Source organism: Rhinatrema bivittatum, chromosome 14, assembly GCF_901001135.1.
Source record: "Rhinatrema bivittatum chromosome 14, aRhiBiv1.1, whole genome shotgun sequence".
Lineage (NCBI taxonomy): Eukaryota > Metazoa > Chordata > Amphibia > Gymnophiona > Rhinatrematidae > Rhinatrema > Rhinatrema bivittatum.
This window is the reverse complement of record NC_042628.1, coordinates 70,460,176-70,479,062: the sequence shown is the minus strand read 5'-3', so window position 1 is coordinate 70,479,062 and position 18,887 is coordinate 70,460,176. Positions and strand designations below refer to the sequence as shown.

General features: G+C 47.1%; 1 protein-coding gene across 3 annotated transcripts in view; it reads right to left on the bottom strand.

Moving 5' to 3' along the window:
• Window positions 1-18,887, bottom strand: part of LOC115076192 (lens fiber membrane intrinsic protein-like) — a 58,456-nt gene that overhangs the window by 22,313 nt on the left and 17,256 nt on the right. The window contains exon 1 of one of the 3 annotated variants that reach the window (XM_029577365.1): window positions 10,872-10,945. The exons of the other annotated variants lie outside the window; for them this stretch is intronic. The gene's annotated coding sequence lies outside the window, so the exon portion shown is untranslated. Of the gene's footprint in view, window positions 1-10,871; window positions 10,946-18,887 lie in introns of those variants that run through there. 3 annotated transcript variants of the gene reach the window in all.

Sequence of the window (18,887 nt, the reverse complement as noted above, 5' to 3'; positions counted from 1 at the left end):
ATGGAAACAGTTGGTAGCTTGACAAAACAAGTAATGTGATCAGTCAATGTGACTAGAACTTGTGCCCTAACCCTGATACCAGGGGTATTGTGATCTTCCTGCACACAGTGCCCTATCCCTATTAATACCAGGAGTGTTGTGATCTTCCTGCACACAGTGCCCTATCCCTAATACCAGGGGTGGTTGTGATCTTCCTGCACACAGTGCCCTATTCCTGATACTGGGGGTGTTGTGATCTTCCTGCACACAGTGCCCTATTCCTGATACCGGGGGTGTTGTGATCTTCTTGCACACATCCCGATATCAGGGATAGGGCACTGCATGCAGGAAGATCACAACACTCCTGGTATTAATAGGGATAGGGCACTGCATGCAGGAAGATCACAACACTCCTGGTATTAATAGGGATAGGGCACTGCATGCAGGAAGATCACAACACCCCTGGTATCAGGGATAGGGCACTGTGTGCAGGAAGATCACAATACCCCGGAGGAGTGAGGGTCAGGCAGCTCCCCCCTGTCTGTGAAGCCAGCCTCTCACTAGTAATGCAGGGAGGGAGCTGTCTCAGACTTCACCATCCTCCCCCCCCCCCTTACCCACACACCATTCACTAGCTGGGACATGGGGGAAGTCAGGAGTGAGGGTCAGGCAGCTCCCCCCTGTCTGTGAAGCCAGCCTCTCACTAGTAATGCAGGGAGGGAGCTGTCTCAGACTTCACCATCCTCCCCCCCCCCCTCACCCACACAACCATTCACTAGCTGGGACATGGGGGAAGTCAGGAGTGAGGGTCAGGCAGCTCCCCCCCTGTCTGTGAAGCCAGCCTCTCACTAGTAATGCAGGGAGGGAGCTGTCTCAGACTTCACCATCCTCCCCCCCCCCCCCTCCCCCACACCACCATTCACTAGCTGGGACATGGGGGAAGTCAGGAGTGAGGGTCAGGCAGCTCCCCCCTGTCTGCGAAGCCAGCTCTCACTAGTAATGCAGTGAGGGAGCTGTCTCAGACTTCACCATCCTCCCCCCCCCCCTCACCCACACACCATTCACTAGCTGGGACATGGGGGAAGTCAGGAGTGAGGGTCAGGCAGCTCCCCCCTGTCTGTGAAGCCAGCCTCTCACTAGTAATGCAGGGAGGGAGCTGTCTCAGACTTCACCATCCTCCCCCCCCCCTCACCCACACACCATTCACTAGCTGGGACATGGGGGAAGTCAGGAGTGAGGGTCAGGCAGCTCCCCCCTGTCTGTGAAGCCAGGCCTCTCACTAGTAATGCAGGGAGGGAGCTGTCTCAGACTTCACCATCCTCCCCCCCCCCCCCCCTCACCCACACACCATTCACTAGCTGGGACATGGGGGAAGTCAGGAGTGAGGGTCAGGCAGCTCCCCCCTGTCTGCGAAGCCAGCCTCTCACTAGTAATGCAGGGAGGGAGCTGTCTCAGACTTCACCATCTTCCCCCCCCCCTCACCCACACACCATTCACTAGCTGGGACATGGGGGAAGTCAGGAGTGAGGGTCAGGCAGCTCCCCCCTGTCTGTGAAGCCAGCCTCTCACTAGTAATGCAGGGAGGGAGCTGTCTCAGACTGGTATCAGGGTTAGGGCACTGTGTGCAGGAAGATCACAACACTCCTGGTATTAATAGGGATAGGGCACTGTAAGAGATGACTGTAGTAGATTGAATAAAGATCTGATGTTTCTGCTCTCCTCACACCAAACAAAAATAACACACAAGCAGAGAAGCCCTTCTTACAAAGCTGAGCTAGTGAGTTAAGTAGGAGGAAAAGTAAACATACTGGTGCCAGTGTGGCTACTTAAAAAATACACTTACCAACAATCAATTACATATATTTGAACTGTGTACAGTTCCAGCCAGGACCACCTTTCTAAAATGCACAGTGATTGGCAATTCAACATGCACTAGCATTTCAGGTGCCTGCTAACAAAAATAATAAACAAACAAGTTCTAGTCACGTGAGTGCTGATCATTACATTACTTTTTTTGTCAAGCTTCCAACTGTTTCCATTTCACATCCCCCCAACCATATTGGTAACATCAATAGATAAGAGCACAGCCAGCCAATAGGAATACATACATACATATTCATTCCTAAGTGACCTTTACTGACCTGGGAAGTGTGAACACTTTGTTCATTTTCTGTTGGTGTTCGTTAGTTTCCAGTTCCATTTCCCATCCCCCCAACCATCACCTCAGTGGTAACCTTGGTAATATCAATAGATAAGAGGGCAGCCAGCCAATAGGAACACATATTCATTCCTAACTGACCTTCAGTGACCTGGAAAGTGTTTATTTGTATCATTTTCAGTTAGTGCGCACTAAATCGAGTTAGTGCGCACTAACTCCCCGTTAGTGCGCACTAACTCGAGTTAGTGCGCACTAACACGATTTAACGATTTTTAACGATAAATCGTTAGAATTTCTATTGTATCGTGTTCTATAACGATTTAAGACGATATAAACATTATCGGACGATAATTTTAATCGTTGAAAAACGATTCACATCCCTACTAACAACCAACAACACACTCATACTATCAATAACACCCTACAGCAAACACACATCCACACACTGTCATTAGTTTGCAACAGCACATACACACACGCACACTCATTTATACTATCACTAACAACCAACAACACACTCATACTATCACTAACATGCTACAGCAAACACACATCCACACACTGTCACTAGTATGCTACAGCACATACACGCACACTCATTTATACTATCACTAACAACCAACACACTCATACTATCACTAACACGCTACAGCAAACACACATCCACACACTGTCACTAGTATGCTACAGCACATACACGCACACTCATTTATACTTACAACCAACAACGCACACTCATACTATCACTAACACCCTACAGCAAACACACATCCACACACTGTCACTAGTATGCTACAGCACATACACACACGCACACTCATTTATACTAACAACCAACACACACTCATACTATCATTAACACCCTACAGCAAACACACATCCACACACTGTCACTAGTATGATACAGCACATATACATGCACATACTCATTCACACTATCACTAACAACCAACACCATACACTCATACTATCACTAACACCCTACAGCAAACACACATCCACACACTGTCATTAGTTTGCTACTATCACTAACAACCAACACCACACACTCATACTATCACTAACACCCTACAGCAAACACACATCCACACTGTCATTAGCTTGCTACAGCACATACACACACGCACACTCATTTATACTATCACTAACAACCAACAACACACTCATACTATCACTAACACCCTACAGCAAACACACATCCACACTGTCATTAGCTTGCTACAGCACATACACACATGCACACTCATTTATACTATCACTAACAACCAACAACACACTCATACTATCACTAACACGCTATAGCAAACACACATCCACACACTGTCACTAGTATGCTACAGCACATACACGCACACTCATTTATACTAACAACCAACAATGCACACTCATTTATACTAACAACAAACAACACACACTCATACTATCATTAACCCCCTACAGCAAACACACATCTGCACACTCACTAGTATGCTACAGCACATACACACACGCACATACTCATTCACACTATCACTAACCAACACCACACACTCATACTATCACTAACACCCTACAACAAACACACATCCACACACTGTCATTAGTTTGCTACAGCACATACACACACGCACACTCATTTATACTATCACTAACAACCAACAACACACTCATACTATCACTAACATGCTACAGCAAACACACATCCACACACTGTCACTAGTATGCTACAGCACATACACGCACACTCATTTATACTAACAACCAACAACACACACTCATACTATCATTAACACCCTACAGCAAACACACATCCGCACACTCACTAGTATGCTACAGCACATACACACACGCACATACTCATTCACACTATCACTAACCAACACCACACACTCATACTATCACTAACACCCTACAGCAAACACACATCCACACACTGTCATTAGTTTGCAACAGCACATACACACACGCACACTCTTTTATACTATCACTAACAACCAACAACACACTCATACTATCACTAACATGCTACAGCAAACACACATCCACACACTGTCACTAGTAGGCTACAGCACATACACGCACACTCATTTATACTATCACTAACAACCAACAACACACTCATACTATCACTAACACACTACAGCAAACACACATCCACACACTGTCACTAGTATGCTACAGCACATACACACACACACACACTCATTTATACTAACAACGAACAACACACACTCATACTATCACTAACACCCTACAGCAAACACACATCCGCACACTGTCACTAGTATGCTACAGCACATACACACACGCACACTCATTTAGAAACATAGAAATGACAGCAGAAGAAGACCAATCGGCCCATCCAGTCTGCCCAGCAAGCTTCACACTTCTTTCCTTTCATACTTATCTGTTTCTCTTGGCTCCTTAGTCAACCCTTGGTTCTATTACTCTTTTCACCCCCACCATTAATGCAGAGAGCAGTGATGGAGCTGCATCTAAGTGAAATATCTAGCTTAATTAGTTAGGGGTAGTAACCGCCGCAACAAGCAAGCTACACCCATACTTATTTGTTTACCCAGACTGTGTTATTCAGCCCTTATTGGTTGTTTTTCTTCTCCCCTGCCGTTGAAGCAGAGAGCTATGCTGGATATGCCTGAAGTATCAGTTTTTTTTCTCCCCTGCCGTTGAAGCAGAGAGCTGTGCTGGATATGCGTGAAGTATCAGTTTTTCTTCTCCCCTGCCGTTGAAGCAGAGAGCTATGCTGGATATGCCTGAAGTATCAGTTTTTTTTCTCCCCTGCCGTTGAAGCAGAGAGCTGTGCTGGATATGCCTGAAGTATCAGTTTTTTTTCTCTCCTGCCGTTGAAGCAGAGAGCTATGCTGGATATGCGTGAAGTATCAGTTTTTCTTCTCCCCTGCCGTTGAAGCAGAGAGCTTTGCTGGATATACGTGAAGTATCAGTTTTTCTTCTCCCCTGCCGTTGAAGCAGAGAGCTATGCTGGATATGTGTGAAATATTAATTTTTCTTCTCCCTTGCCGTTGAAGCAGAGAGCTATGCTGGATAAGCGTGAAGTATCAGTTTTACTTCTCCCCTGCCGTTGAAGCAGAGAGCTATGCTGGATATGTGTGAAGTATTAATTTTTCTTCTCCCCTGCCATTGAAGCAGAGAGCTATGCTGGATATGCATTGAAAGTGAAGTATGCATTGAAAAGCCACATTAACTATCAACAATATTGAATAAGCCTAATAATTGGTAATACCTATAGCCTATGAACTCTCCGTTAATTTTACATACTCTTACCCACCCATGGTTTTTTTTTTGTTTGTTTGTTTTTTTTAATATGGAGATGGCAGGCCTCCATCCTTCCGCTCCGTGAAGGTGGAACACCAGCCACTGGCCACTGGCATCCCGCTCTGTGAATGCCTCTGTGGCTACTGCCACTCCATGCAGTGTTTTGCTGCCTCCTCTTTATACACGTCCTCTAGACCTGATGGATCCACAATGTTTATCCCACGCCCTTTGAAGTCCTTCACAGTTTTGGACTTCACCACTTCCTCCGGAAGGGCATTCCAGGCATCCACCACTCTCTCCTTGAAGAAATACTTCCTGACATTGGTTCTTAGTCTTCCTCCCTGGAGCCTCAGCTCGTGACCTCTGGTTCTGCTGATTTTTTTCTGACGGAAAAGGTTTGTCGTTGTCTTTGGATCGTTAAGTTTTTCAAGTATCTGAAGGTCTGAATCATATCACCCCTGCTCCTCCTTTCCTCCAGGGTGTACATATTTAGATTCTTCAATCTCTCCTCGTATGTCATCCGATGAAGACCCTCCACCTTTCTGGTCGCCCTTCTCTGTACCGCTTCCATCTTGTCTCTGTCTCTTTGTAGATACGGTCTCCAGAACTGAACATAGTACTCCAGGTGAGGCCTCACCAAGGACCTGTACAAGGGGATAATCACTTCCCTTTTTTTACTCGATATTCCTCTCTCTATGCAGCCCAGCATTCTTCTGGCTTTTGCTATCGCCTTGTCGCATTGTTTCGCAGACTTCATATCATTAGACACTATCACCCAAGGTCCCTCTCCTGCTCCGTGCACATCAGCCTTTCCCCCCCCCATCGAATACAGTTCATTCGGATTTCCACTCCCCATATGCATGACTTTGCACTTCTTGGCATTGAATCTCAGCTGCCATATCTTCGACCACTCTTCCAGTTTCCTTAAATCCCGTCTCATTCTCTCCACTCCTTCCGGTGTGTCCGCTCTGTTGCAGATCTTAGTGTCGTCCGCAAAAAGACAAATCTTACCTTCTATCCCTTCCGCAATGTCGCTCACAAAGATATTGAACAGGACTGGTCCCAACACCTATCCTTGCGGTACACCACTTAACACCGCTCTCTCTTCAGAGAAAGTTCCATTTACCATCACACATTGTCTTCTGTCCGGCAACCAGTTTGCAATCCAGGTCACCAACTCGGCACTCACTCCTAAGCTTCTCGTTTTATTCACCAGTCTCCTGTGCGGAACCGTATCAAAAGCTTTGCTGAAATCTAAGTAGATGACATCGAGCGCTCTTCCTTGATCCAATTCCTTGGTTACCCAATCAAAAAAGTCAATCAGATTTGTCTGACAGGATCTTCCCCTGGTGAATCCATGCTGCCTCTAGTCCAGCAATTCTCCGGACTGTAGATAGTTCACTATTCTCTCTTTCAACAGTGACTCCATTACTTTTCCCACCACTGAAGTGAGGCTAACCGGTCTGTAGTTACCAGCCTCCTCTCTGTTCCCACTCTTGTGACACATCGGTGTCACAAGAGTGGGTGTATACTATCACTAACAACCAACACCTCACACTCATACTATCACTAACACCCTACAGCAAATATACAGCCACACCTGGGATTAATTTTCAAAACATTTCATGTGCAATAATTAGTATTTAGGTGCATAACTACTTTCTGATGGCATATTCCATATTTTATAAAAGTCCAAAATCTGTATTTTCACTTTCTCATGCACATCTAAGCTTGTTAAAAAAAAGAAAGGGAGTGGTCTAGGGGCATTCAGGGGCTGGGCCAACATCTATGTACATACATAGCTTTTGTAAAAGACATGCAGTTTGCTCGCGGAAATATCTGGCGTAAGTGGTATTAAACTTGCTTATTGTGAACTGATAACCAGGTGGGAGGTCTGGGTGAATGGGGAGAGTTCAGGCTGAAGAATCAGGAAGCTCTCGAGGACTGGGCAAACTGGTGGATTAATTGGTACACCGATGTAGATGAGTGAATACTACTTTATTTTCACGCATAAAATATACACGCATATATTTGTAAAATAGGTAGGAAAAGTATGCGCATTCAGTGCATTGATAAATGTTCTTTCAATGCATTATGTTGCAGGGTAGAGATAAACATATTTTATAAAATGTGCATATAGGGGCGGATTTTAAGAGCCCTGCTCACCGGTGCGCGCAGAGCCCCGGGTCTCGCGTAAGTCCCGGGGTTTTCTGAGGGGGGCGTGTCGGGGGCAGGGCCAATCGGCACGGCATTTTCGGGGCGGGACGCGGCGTTTTGGGGGTGGTCCGGGGGCGTGGTTTCGGCCAGGGGCGGTCCGGGGGTGTGGCCGCGCCCTCCGGAACCACCCCCGGGTTGCATCTAGGCGCGCCAGCGGCCCGCTGGCGTGCGGGGATTTACTTCTCCCTCCGGGAGGCGTAAATCCCCCAACAAAGGTAGGGGGGGTTTAGACAGGGCCGGGGGGGTGGGTTAGGTAGAGGAAGGGAGGGGAAGGTGAGGGGAGGGCGATAGCGAATTCCCTCCGAGGCCGCTCCGATTTCGGAGCGGCCTTGGAGGGAACGGCGGCAGGCTGCGCGGCTTGGCGCGCGCCGGCTACACGGAATAGGCAGCCTTGCGCGCGCCTATCCAGGATTTTAGCGGCTACGTGCGTTTCTACTAAAATCCCGCGTACTTTTGTTTGCGCCTGGAGCGACAACAAAAGTACACGAATGCGCCGTTTTTGAAAATCTACCCCATATCATATGCGCAGGTTATAAAATTTTTTTTACATGTTCATGTAAAAAAAAAAAAAAAAACAAACCCCGGTCTAACCTCCCAGACCAGGGCAACCTTTTCGTTACTTGTAAACCGGATTGATTTGTATTGTATACAGGAATTCCGGTATATAAAAATTAAAAATAAATAAATAAATAAAATATTAGCATAAATGTGCTTGCGCTTATATACGCACATACAAGCCACTGTGCGCATTTGTTGGAAAGTTATCCTCCCCGTCACTAACTCCTTACAGCCGGGGTTCTCAACCCAGTCCTCGGGGCACACCTAGCCAGTCAGGTTTTCAGGATATCCACAATGAATATGCATGAAGTGGATTTACATGCATTGTTTCCATTGTATGTAAATCTATCTCCTGCATATTCATTGTGGATATCCTGACGACTGATTGGATGTGTCCCAAGGATTGGGTTGAGAATCACTGTCCTATAGCACATAAACACACACACACACACACACACACTAACAACCTACAAAACATACTCAAGCCCTAGAATGCACAAACTTGCTCACACTGTCATTAACTCTTTACAGCACTTACACACGTGCATGCGCGCATACACAGGACCATAGCAAGGGGTGGGCAAGCAGGGTGCCATGCTGGGGGGAGGGGGGTTCAGTCATGCTGTTCCTTTGAGCCTGCCTGAGTTTGTGAACAAGTTAGCCGAAAAGGAAAGGAGGAGGTACTGAAAGCAGGCCTTGTCCAGGAGGCCATTTTGTACAGCGGCTGCCTGCACACATAAATAGAGATACTGCCCCATTATAGGACAGGTACAGTATAGATAGGAGCAGTGCAAGTTTCCATCTCATACACACATTCACACATTCACACTATCATTTACACCCTTCGGCGCACACACTGTCATTGATAGTGACTGCACACTCATAATTACCAACCCTAGCACCTTACTGTATACACATGCGCACTAACTCCGTCCTGTGCACAAACACACGCTTGGAATGTGTGCAGCATGCTAAGGCAAAGGAACACATACATTCCCACGTATGAACTCTCTTTCACACGCACCCCTGTTCATATTAGGTACAATTTTCAGTAATGTGCACAAGTGCTTCCTTATGTGTGTATTGTAACACATACAGAAAAGCAGCAAGTGTTCCCAGGTGTAGGGTGCTGTGTACACAATGCTGTGATACTTTTCAAACAGTTCATATATGTGCACATGCTGTCTTAAAATATTGCCAAGTTTTGTTTAACACACGAGCATATGCACATGCATACAGATACTGAACTCCTCATCACTTCAAATCACCCTGACCGGACGCCACCTCACCCTCCCCTCAAATGCTCTTCCCTTCTTCGTGCGAGACCTCGGTGTCTCCCTAGACCACCAACTAAACTTCAAAAACCACCTTAACACAATCATAAAGGGAGGATTTTTCAAGCTCCGCATCCTCAAAAAACTTAAACCTCTACTCCACTCGCAAGACTTCTGCACAGTCCTGCAAGCGACAATGCTACCAAAAATGGATTACTGCAATTCCTTACTTCTAGGCCTCCCCTACTCTACTGTTAGACCCCTGCAAATGTTACAGAATGCCATGGCAAGAATCCTTACAAATACACGCAAAGCCGACCACATCACCCCTATTCTTAAGGAACTCCATTGGCTTCCCATCTCCTCCCGCATCAGATACAAAACCCTCACCATTATTCACAACTCCCTGCACAACCACAGTCACTCCTGGCTTGAGGAAGCTCTTCGATTCCGCTCCTCCAATCGTCCTATTAGAACCGCACTCTCAGGAACCCTCTACACCCCTTCCCTTAAATGTGCTCGCCACACTTCCACCAGAGAAAGAGCCCCTCCCTCGGGAACACTGCGCCACTTGGGCTCCGACTAGAACCATGCATTCGGAAATTCAAAACAGGGGTTAAAACTCTTTAAAAATGGCCTAACCTGATCCGGATCCTACGTAGTCCCCCTGCTCCCTCTACTCCTTCAGAGAAAGAGCCCTGTCATTCCCGCACTTATAGCCTTCCCTTTATTCCTTTAATTGTATTCTGATTTGTCTCTCATATCTCTGTACCTTCTTATTTACCCCCTTTTATACCCGTTATATACCCCTTTCCTTAAACCTTACCTTCCCAATAGCAACCCCTGCTAGACTATATATAGTTGCCTTTCTGAACGTATAATTTGTAATGTCATATATACTATCTTCTGTATGTACTAGTTAAAGATAATGTATATTGTTGTATATAGTGCTTTTTGGAGTGTATAATTTATATAAGGTTATCCACAGTGTATAAGGTTATCCACAGTCCCTTTCTGAGTGTATAATTTGCAATGTTACATATTATGTTCTTCTGTTGTTTTCCATCAGGTACTGTTCCTATTCTCCTCTTCCTGTTTTTCCCTCTCTTCTCTCGCTCCTTCTCTCTTCCTATCTGCTCTCCTCCCCCCACCCTGGTTTTTTGTATTTTCCTCCTCCAGTTATATTGTAAACCGGCATGATGTACCCACGAATGTCGATATATAAAAGCTAACAAATAAATAAATAAAATAGAGATGCCCTACAGAACAGCCCCACACTTACCCTGACGGTAATATTCTGCTTTCCCACTCTCTCTTCCACCCTATCCCTACAATTTCACCCTCCATACACCACTGGGCCAACCCTTAACGCTGTATCTGAAATACCACTGCAGCAAGAAGAGCGAGATCCTCACCTGTAACAGGAAAGCAGTGAAGAAGCTGTGTCCTTCTGCTAAAGCAGCTATCTACACCTGGAATTTATACACCTGCTTAGGTGTGTCATCAGGGGGAAACTGAAAGTCACTAGGGCTATATTATTTTAAGGCTTTCCGTGGGAGGAATGTTTTCCAGATACTTCTAGTAAGTGTCGACCCTTTCCTGTAAATGAATGGGTTTTAATTCAGCGACTCCCACCGTCTTGCCACCAGCAGTTAGGGATGTGCAGAGCAAAATTTTATGTTCATATTTTTTATGTCCGAAAGGGGGTCCCACTTGCGGCCAATATGGACATAAAAAAAATCCAATGAGTTGGGTATATGTACATATGTGCAAAAAAAAAATTTAAACCCCCTCACCCTCCTTAATCACAATGCCTCTTTGAACAGGAGTCCCTGCCTTTTTTGGGCTTCATCGTGTCCACCACTGGCTTCCGAATGGACCTAGACAAGTTAACCAGCATCCAGGAGTGGCCGCGGCCTGTGGATCTTCGTTCACTCCAACACTTCCTTGGCTTCGCCAATTTCTACAGGAATTTTATTCCTCCTCACTACTCTCACATTATAGCACCCTTGACAGCATTAACTAAGAAAGGGGCAGATACTAAGCATTGACATGCTTAGTATCTGCCCCTGCTTAGGCACTCCATTGACCTGCTTAGGTACTCCATGCCTTTGAAGAATTAAAAAGAGCATTTCTGCAGGAACCTAGTCTTTACCATCCAGATCCAACTCGCCCATTCATCGTTGAAGTGGATGCCTCTGACTTCGCGGTACTCTTCTCCTCTGCTCCTTCTTCTCCCACAAATTTTCCCCTGCAGAGAGGAATTATGGAATCGGAGACAAAGAACTACTGGCCATCAAAATGGCTTTTGAAGAGTGGCGACAATGGCTTGAGGGGGCGCAGCACCCTGTTACAGTTTACACTGATCATAAAAACCTTGAATTCCTCAGTAAGGCTCAACATCTGAACCCATGCCAGGCCCACTGGTCGCTTTTCTTCAGCTGGTTTGATTTCACTCTACGCTATCATCCCGCGGCTAAGAACATACGAGCAGATGCCCTTTCCAGACTACATGAGGTTGACGATGCACCAGATTTACCTCATTACATCTTAGAACCTGCCAAGGTTCTACTAGCGGCTACCAACACTGTAATTCAAGGTAAGACAGTGGTCCCCCTTTGCCAAAGACCAAGGGTATTAGCTTGGGCACATGACTCCCTTACCGCCGGGCACCTGGGCAAAGTCTGAACCTTGGAGTTATTATCCCGGTATTATTGGTGGCCTCAGATGACTCAAGACGTGAAGTCCTATGTTGATTCCTGCCCGACTTGTGCACAGCAGAAGCCATTGCCTGGTCACCCCTGGGGACTTCTACAGCCTCTCCCTGCTCCTCAAGAGCCTTGAACATCTCCACCGATTTCGTGGTCAACTTACCTACCTCAGCTGGTAATCATGTGATCTGGGTCGTGATCGATAGGTTCTCTAAAATGGCACATTTTATTCCTCTACCTAAACTACCCTCGGCTTCTGAATTGGCATGACTGTTTACGCTGCACATATTTTGTCTGCATGGCCTTCCCTGGCACATTGCATCCGATCGGGGTCCTCAATTTATGGCCAAGTACTGGAGTACCTTATGCAGGAAATTTGGGGTATGCTTGGATTTCACTACGGCCTTTCACCCACAAGGGAATGGACAAGCCGAACGGCTTAATTGGGGGTTGAAGACCTTTCTCTGATCCTTCGTGGGAAGCCGCCAAGATGATTGGTCTTCCCTGTTACCCTGGGCGGAGTTTTCACACAACTCACATATCCATTCTGCTACTGGATCGTCCCCGTTCCTAGTGGTCTATGGGAGGCATCCTAGGCCTCCACTATCACTGCAACTGTCGGTGCCTTGTCCTGCAACATAACTCACTACTGACCAGATGCATGACCTATGGGAGACTACCAATGCCAACTTGAAAAAGGCCGCTGACTCTGCCAAACGCACTTCTGACAAGCATCTCCGTCCAGCTCCCCTCTTTAACTCGGAGGGACCGGGTCTGGCTCAGCACCCATCACATCCGCCTTCGGGTCCCATCCATGTGACTGGCACCCAGTTACATTGGTTCTTTTTACATTGCAGAACGTTTGGGCCCAGTGACTTATCGTCTATGACTTCCTTCCAGTCTCCGGATACACAATTCCTTCCAAGTGTCTCTCTTGAAGCTGTTAGTGCTTTCTTCTTACATGCTATGCCACTCAAACCCCCGGAGGTAGTTTTGGAAGACGACCCAGTCTATCAGGTTCAGGAGGTCCTAGATGTTCGATGACACCATAGACTTTGGGAGTATTTGATTGCCTGGGAAGGTTTCGGAGCTGAAGAAAATTCTTGGGAACCCTCATCTAACAACCTGGACAAGTCCTTACTTCATCACTTCCATCACACACATCCTTACAAACCCAGTTCTTCTAGGCGGGGGCTTAAGAGGGGGATACTGTTGTAGCGCCTGGCCGCAGCAGCCCCCTACCTCTTCTGTCCGCCCGGCACGGTGACCCTTCCTCCACGGTAGGCCGAGAACGCACGGCCGCGCAACCCGGGCAGCGTTCCTGTATCCAGTCCTCGGCTTGATCTCCAGGTTTGACCTCGGCTTGTCTTCTCATCTCTGATCGCCTGCTGCCCATCCTAACCCTTGGCCTGTGACTCCGTTCCGCTTCTTCGCTGCCTTCCCCGGATCTTCGGCCTGGACTCCATTCCGCTTCTCCGTGGAGCTTTGGTTTCTGGTTCCTGTCACGCTGGGTGAACTCTCTGAGTACCCGCTCCTCGGGGGCTCTCCCGCGTTTATAGGCTATCCGCTCCTCGGAGGGCCAGCCCGCCTGATCTCTTGAAACCATTCTGTGTGAGTGCTTCTCTTCTCCAGCTCCACCTCCCGGAGACGAGTTCCATCAGGGGCAATCCCTCAGTGGTCATCACTGCTCACTCCGGCTCAAGGGTCCACAACCGTAACAGCCTGGTCTTAGGTGGGCCTCGCAGGATCTCCTAGAGAGGAAGCACAGGGGCGTGCCCACCATGAACAAGGGTGCGCAGTCGAGGTTCAGAGCAGAATATCCAAAGGTCACAGGAGGCCAGAACAGGGAGTCCGAGTGTATAGCGAGGATCAAGGCCAGATTATCAGTCCATAATGGTTAGCCGAAGCAGGGGTCAGTACCTTGTAGTCAATCCGGAAGTTGTCAGGTCAGGCAGAGGTCAAGTTCCAGGCAGCAATCAAGGGTAGTCAGTAGTCAGGCAGAGGTTGGTTCCAGGCAGCGATCAATAATAGTCAGGAACAAGCAAAGGTCAGTACCGTGAGATCAGTCTGGAGGATACTACCAAGGATGGAGAGACGAAGGAACAGGAGACGCTAGAACAGGAGATGCTGAAAAGCAAACTAGACACACCGGAGTGTGCGACTCGATTGCCAATGTGTGGAAGTGGTGGCTGACTACTTCCTTAAGTATTCCTTCAATCAGGATGTGCACCGCAGAACTGGGACCCGCCCTTGGCCCTTTAAGAGGCCGGGTGGTCCGCGCGTGCGCGCTTAGGGGCGGGGCCAATGCCACAGAGGACGCCGAGCCCCACCGTGAGGCCTGGTAGGAGGTGGAAGGCCCGGGAGTAGCCGCCGTGGGACGCCGAGGCAGATACAAGCTAGCAGCAGCAGCGGGGGAGGGCGGCCCGGGACTCGTAGGACCAGGAATGAGGTGAGCAGGCCCGGGCCGAGTGCGAACAGGACACGCAACACAGAGTAGTGATAACTCTTGAAATAATTTAATTATTCCATCATCTGTCAGACCTTTTAAAGGAATAAAAAAGCAAAATGTTGTAATACCTGAGTTTGTGAGATGTCACAGGCTTCTTTTTCAGATTTTATCTTCAAACATAAAGAGAGTATACAATACGAAAAGTCTGTTATATGAGGCACAAGACTCAGTGCCATGCGCAGGGAACATATCCTCAGAGTTGCCAAGTTACTCAGTACTAGGAGGGAGATTTCAGGCCAGTCCTGCATTTCTGACAATCCCACTCTGATGTATTCTGCAGTGCTGATTTCAAATGTAGAGGCAAGGACTAGAAATACCACAATACAATAATATCTAAGTTAAAACACTAGGAGTAGCCAAAAGTCTTCATCCATGAAAAGTCTCACTTGACAGCTTTGTATTTTACAGGCAGATGTACGAACACTCTCCAGAAATGTAACCGTCTCTTTTTAGTCAGTAAGGAGGTCCAGACAACTGATCCGTAAAGATAGACTTTTATTGCCAGCAAGATGCAGCTAAGACAAAGGCTCAGTACAACTGCATGCCCCTCCCCTTCAGGAGCAGACTCTTATGCACTTTACAGTTCTTATCTTTTACACATGCGTTCTAAGCACTGCTGAGCGAGCATACTCCGGCTGAAGGGGCTACTGACCCCCCTCCCTAGACACCCTGGAACTTTCGTGAAACTTCTCCCATGTTCTGCAGGAGAGGCTGCTGGGACTTGCAGTTCTGGAAAGGAATTTGCGAGTCTGCAGTAATACAGCCCATCACATAATACATCCATTGTTCTAATCTAGGTTACAGCAGTGAAAGCTTATCAGAGAATAAGAACAGCGAAGCCAAAAAAAATGAAAATGTGCAATGTGCTGACAGAGTTTCTCAATGTCCTAATTACAGCTGTATTGCAGACTGTAAGTAAACCCGTCATGAAGCAGGGAATTCTGGTACATGAAGTCCTTTGTCAGGTTGAAGCGTTCAGACCCCTTCATTCCCCCCTTTGATACTTATCATTCTTTATGAAAGTATCACACCATCACAACGCAACTGTGGAGCTGAAAGAAACAGAAACAAGAATAATTAGCAATTTGAGTTCTCAGGGGGCCCTAATTTCCCAAACAGTCCGATGGTTTCTTCACGGGTTTGAGACGGATGGGCCCTATTGGCTCCACCCCCCTTTGTAGCCCGAACTTGTCATGTATGGGAAGATGGCCCAGGATAAAACATGAGGATGGTTAAACAGGTTCTATAGGCTCAGAGGAATACATGTACAGTGACAGAAGCTGCGTGGCTGTTTTGCGTTCAGCAATGTCCTTCATCACCCGACGAAGGCGGTTTGAGCAAGAAAGGAATAATTCAGGGTCCTAAAAAACAAAACAGAATTAAACTGGCTGGGATAACAAACAAGCTCTTAAATCCACCGATCATGGAAAACCAACCACGGAATCCATTGGTCCAGTCCCAAGCACTATTCCATTGCTGGACAGGGACGTGTGCCATCTTGACCATGCGATCAGTGATGTCTTGGATAACCTTGTTTTGGTCATCTACCTGTAAACAACAATTGGAGAGGTTTAAATGTTCCACAAACCCTCCTTCCTGGGCCAGAGGGTAATCTAAAACCAATCTATTCTGGTACACTGCAGTCATAATTTTGGTATTTTGTTTTGCCCAGAGTTTAAGAGCGAAAGCAGTTGTTGGTGATGAGCTCCAGGACTGCCTGAAGCCTGATGATTCGATGCAATTAATACTGCTTGGAAGGGTTCCCGAGTTGCCCCCTTTTTGCTGCTTCATCTGCTCTCTGATTTCCTTGACAATAGGGTTTGATGTCCTGGTGTGTGCTTTGCAATGCATTACAGCCACCTTGCGAGGTAGCCCAACTGCGTCTAGTAATTCACGTACTTCTGATGCATTGTTCATTGTTTTCCCTCTATAATGCTCCATGCACTTGAATTGTAAGGAAGGCATATTTAGAGTCTGTATAGATATTTACAGTTTGTCCTTCTGCCAACTGCAGAGCTCGAGTAAGGGCAATTAGTTCAGCTTTTTGTGCAGACGTTCCTGGGGGAAGAGGTTGAGCCTCAATGATTTCATCTTCGGATACAACAGCATATCCAGCAGAACGTATCTCATGAATGATTTGGCTGCTCCCATCAGTGAATAAAGTTCAAGCTCCTTGCCAGGGTTGATCCCTCAGGTCTGGTCTACTGGAATGTATTGTAGTCATGACTTCTTCACAGTCATGGGCAACTGGTTCAGGTGCCGGCATAAGAGTGGCCGGGTTCAAGTTTTTGCTGTCTTGTATTTGAATTTCAGGAGTTTCACATAACAGAGCTTGATACTTTACAAGACGTGAATTAGTCATCCATTTTGGCCCATGAGTTTCTAGTAGTCCTTGGATAGTATGAGGAGTTGTTACTTGTAAAGTTTGTCCAAATGTTAGCTTAACAGCTTCGGGTATCAGTAGACATGCAGCAGCAATGCTTCGGAGGCATCCCGACCATCCTTTTGACACATTGTCCATTCCTTTTGACAGATATGCAACAGGTCGTTCCCATGAGCCTAAGGTTTGAGTCAATACCCCTATGGCCATGCCTTTTTTTCTCGTCGACGAATAGATGGAATGGTTTCATCACATCTGGCAATCCTAAAGCAGGTGGTTCAATTACGGCTTCTTTTAATTGACGTAAGCTTGCTAGCTCGTGTCCTTCCCATTGGAAGGGTTGAGATTCTGCCTCTTTACCCCGCAGTTTGTCGTACAGGGGTTGGGCAATAACTGCATAGTTAGCAATCCACAGCCTACAGTATCCTGCAGCTCCAAGGAACGCCCGGAGCTCTTTCTTGCAAGTGGGTACAGGTTGATCTCTTATAGAACTGGTGCGAGAAATCCCCAGACATCGGGTTCCTCCACGTATTTGGAAGCCTAAATACTCTACTTCCAATTCACAGATTTGCGCTTTCTTTTTACTTGCACGATACCCTTTTGAGTACAACGTCTTTAGCAGCTGAAGAGTGGATACCGCACATTCGAGGTACGTCTCTCGAAACAACAGAAGGTCATCCACGTATTGTATGACTGGCCCATACTTTACTTGATACATCTTTAAATCTTTTGCCAGTTGCTCACCGAACAGCGTAGGTGAGTGCCTAAACCCTTGAGGCAACCGAGTCCATGTGTACTGCTGCTTTACTCCAGTATCTGCATCTTCCCATGTGAAAGCAAAAATCTTTTGACATTCCTCCGCCACCGGGACGGAGAAGAAGGCATCTTTGAGATCAATGACACTGTACCACTTTGATGCAGGAGAGACTTGAGCCAGGATTGAGTACGGATTTGGGACGAGGGCTACTAGATCTGCTACTTGACTATTCACTTTTCTTAAGTCTTGTACTGGTCGATAGTCATTTGATCCAGGCTTCTTTACTGGCAACAGAGGGGTGTTCCAAGCAGATCGGATTCGCCGGAGAATGCCCAAATCATACAGTCTCTGCAGATGTATCTGGATTCCTTGCCTGGCCATATATGGAAAGGGGTATTGAGGTTGATTAATCACCTGTGCATTCTGTTTCATCTCTATCCATATGGGGGTAGCGTCGATAGCTATTCCTCCCGGGTTCTGTTCGAACCATACTTGGGGTACACTATCCATCAGTTGTCTTCGTTTTTGTTGAGGGGGGTGTTGTTTTCATATCGATGTTCGATGGTTCGTTCGACTATGGGAAGATGTAGTCTCCATTCTTCTTGGAGGGGACAGATGAGTATCACTGGATGGTCCCCGAAGGAGGCTTTAACTTCCCCTGTTGGTTGAAATCTCAATGTGGTCTGAGGCTTACACAGCAGGTTCCATCCGATAAGGGATACCATGGTCCCGCCTACTTGTATACTTCATTCTTTCTGCAGAGGGGCAGTGAGTACCTGACCTGAGGCACCCACTATAGAAACAGTCTCTTTCGTCGGGGGGGCCGATTGGTGCAGTCATGACAGATCGTTGGCCTCTGAGTCCAACAGGCCCCTGATTTTTGTTGTGTTACCTCGTGGATCTCCACCAGAGGGTCAGTGGGGATTCTTCCCTCCCGGTCTCTTCAGGCTGTATGCTCCTTGTCGCCTCCCCCGCCATCTGCCAGTGGGGGTTGTCCGATCTCCTTCCTCCTCGGCCCCTTTGTGTCGGTGCAGGTCCATTTTTGTCGTTAGTATTCACTGCAGGGCTCCCGTA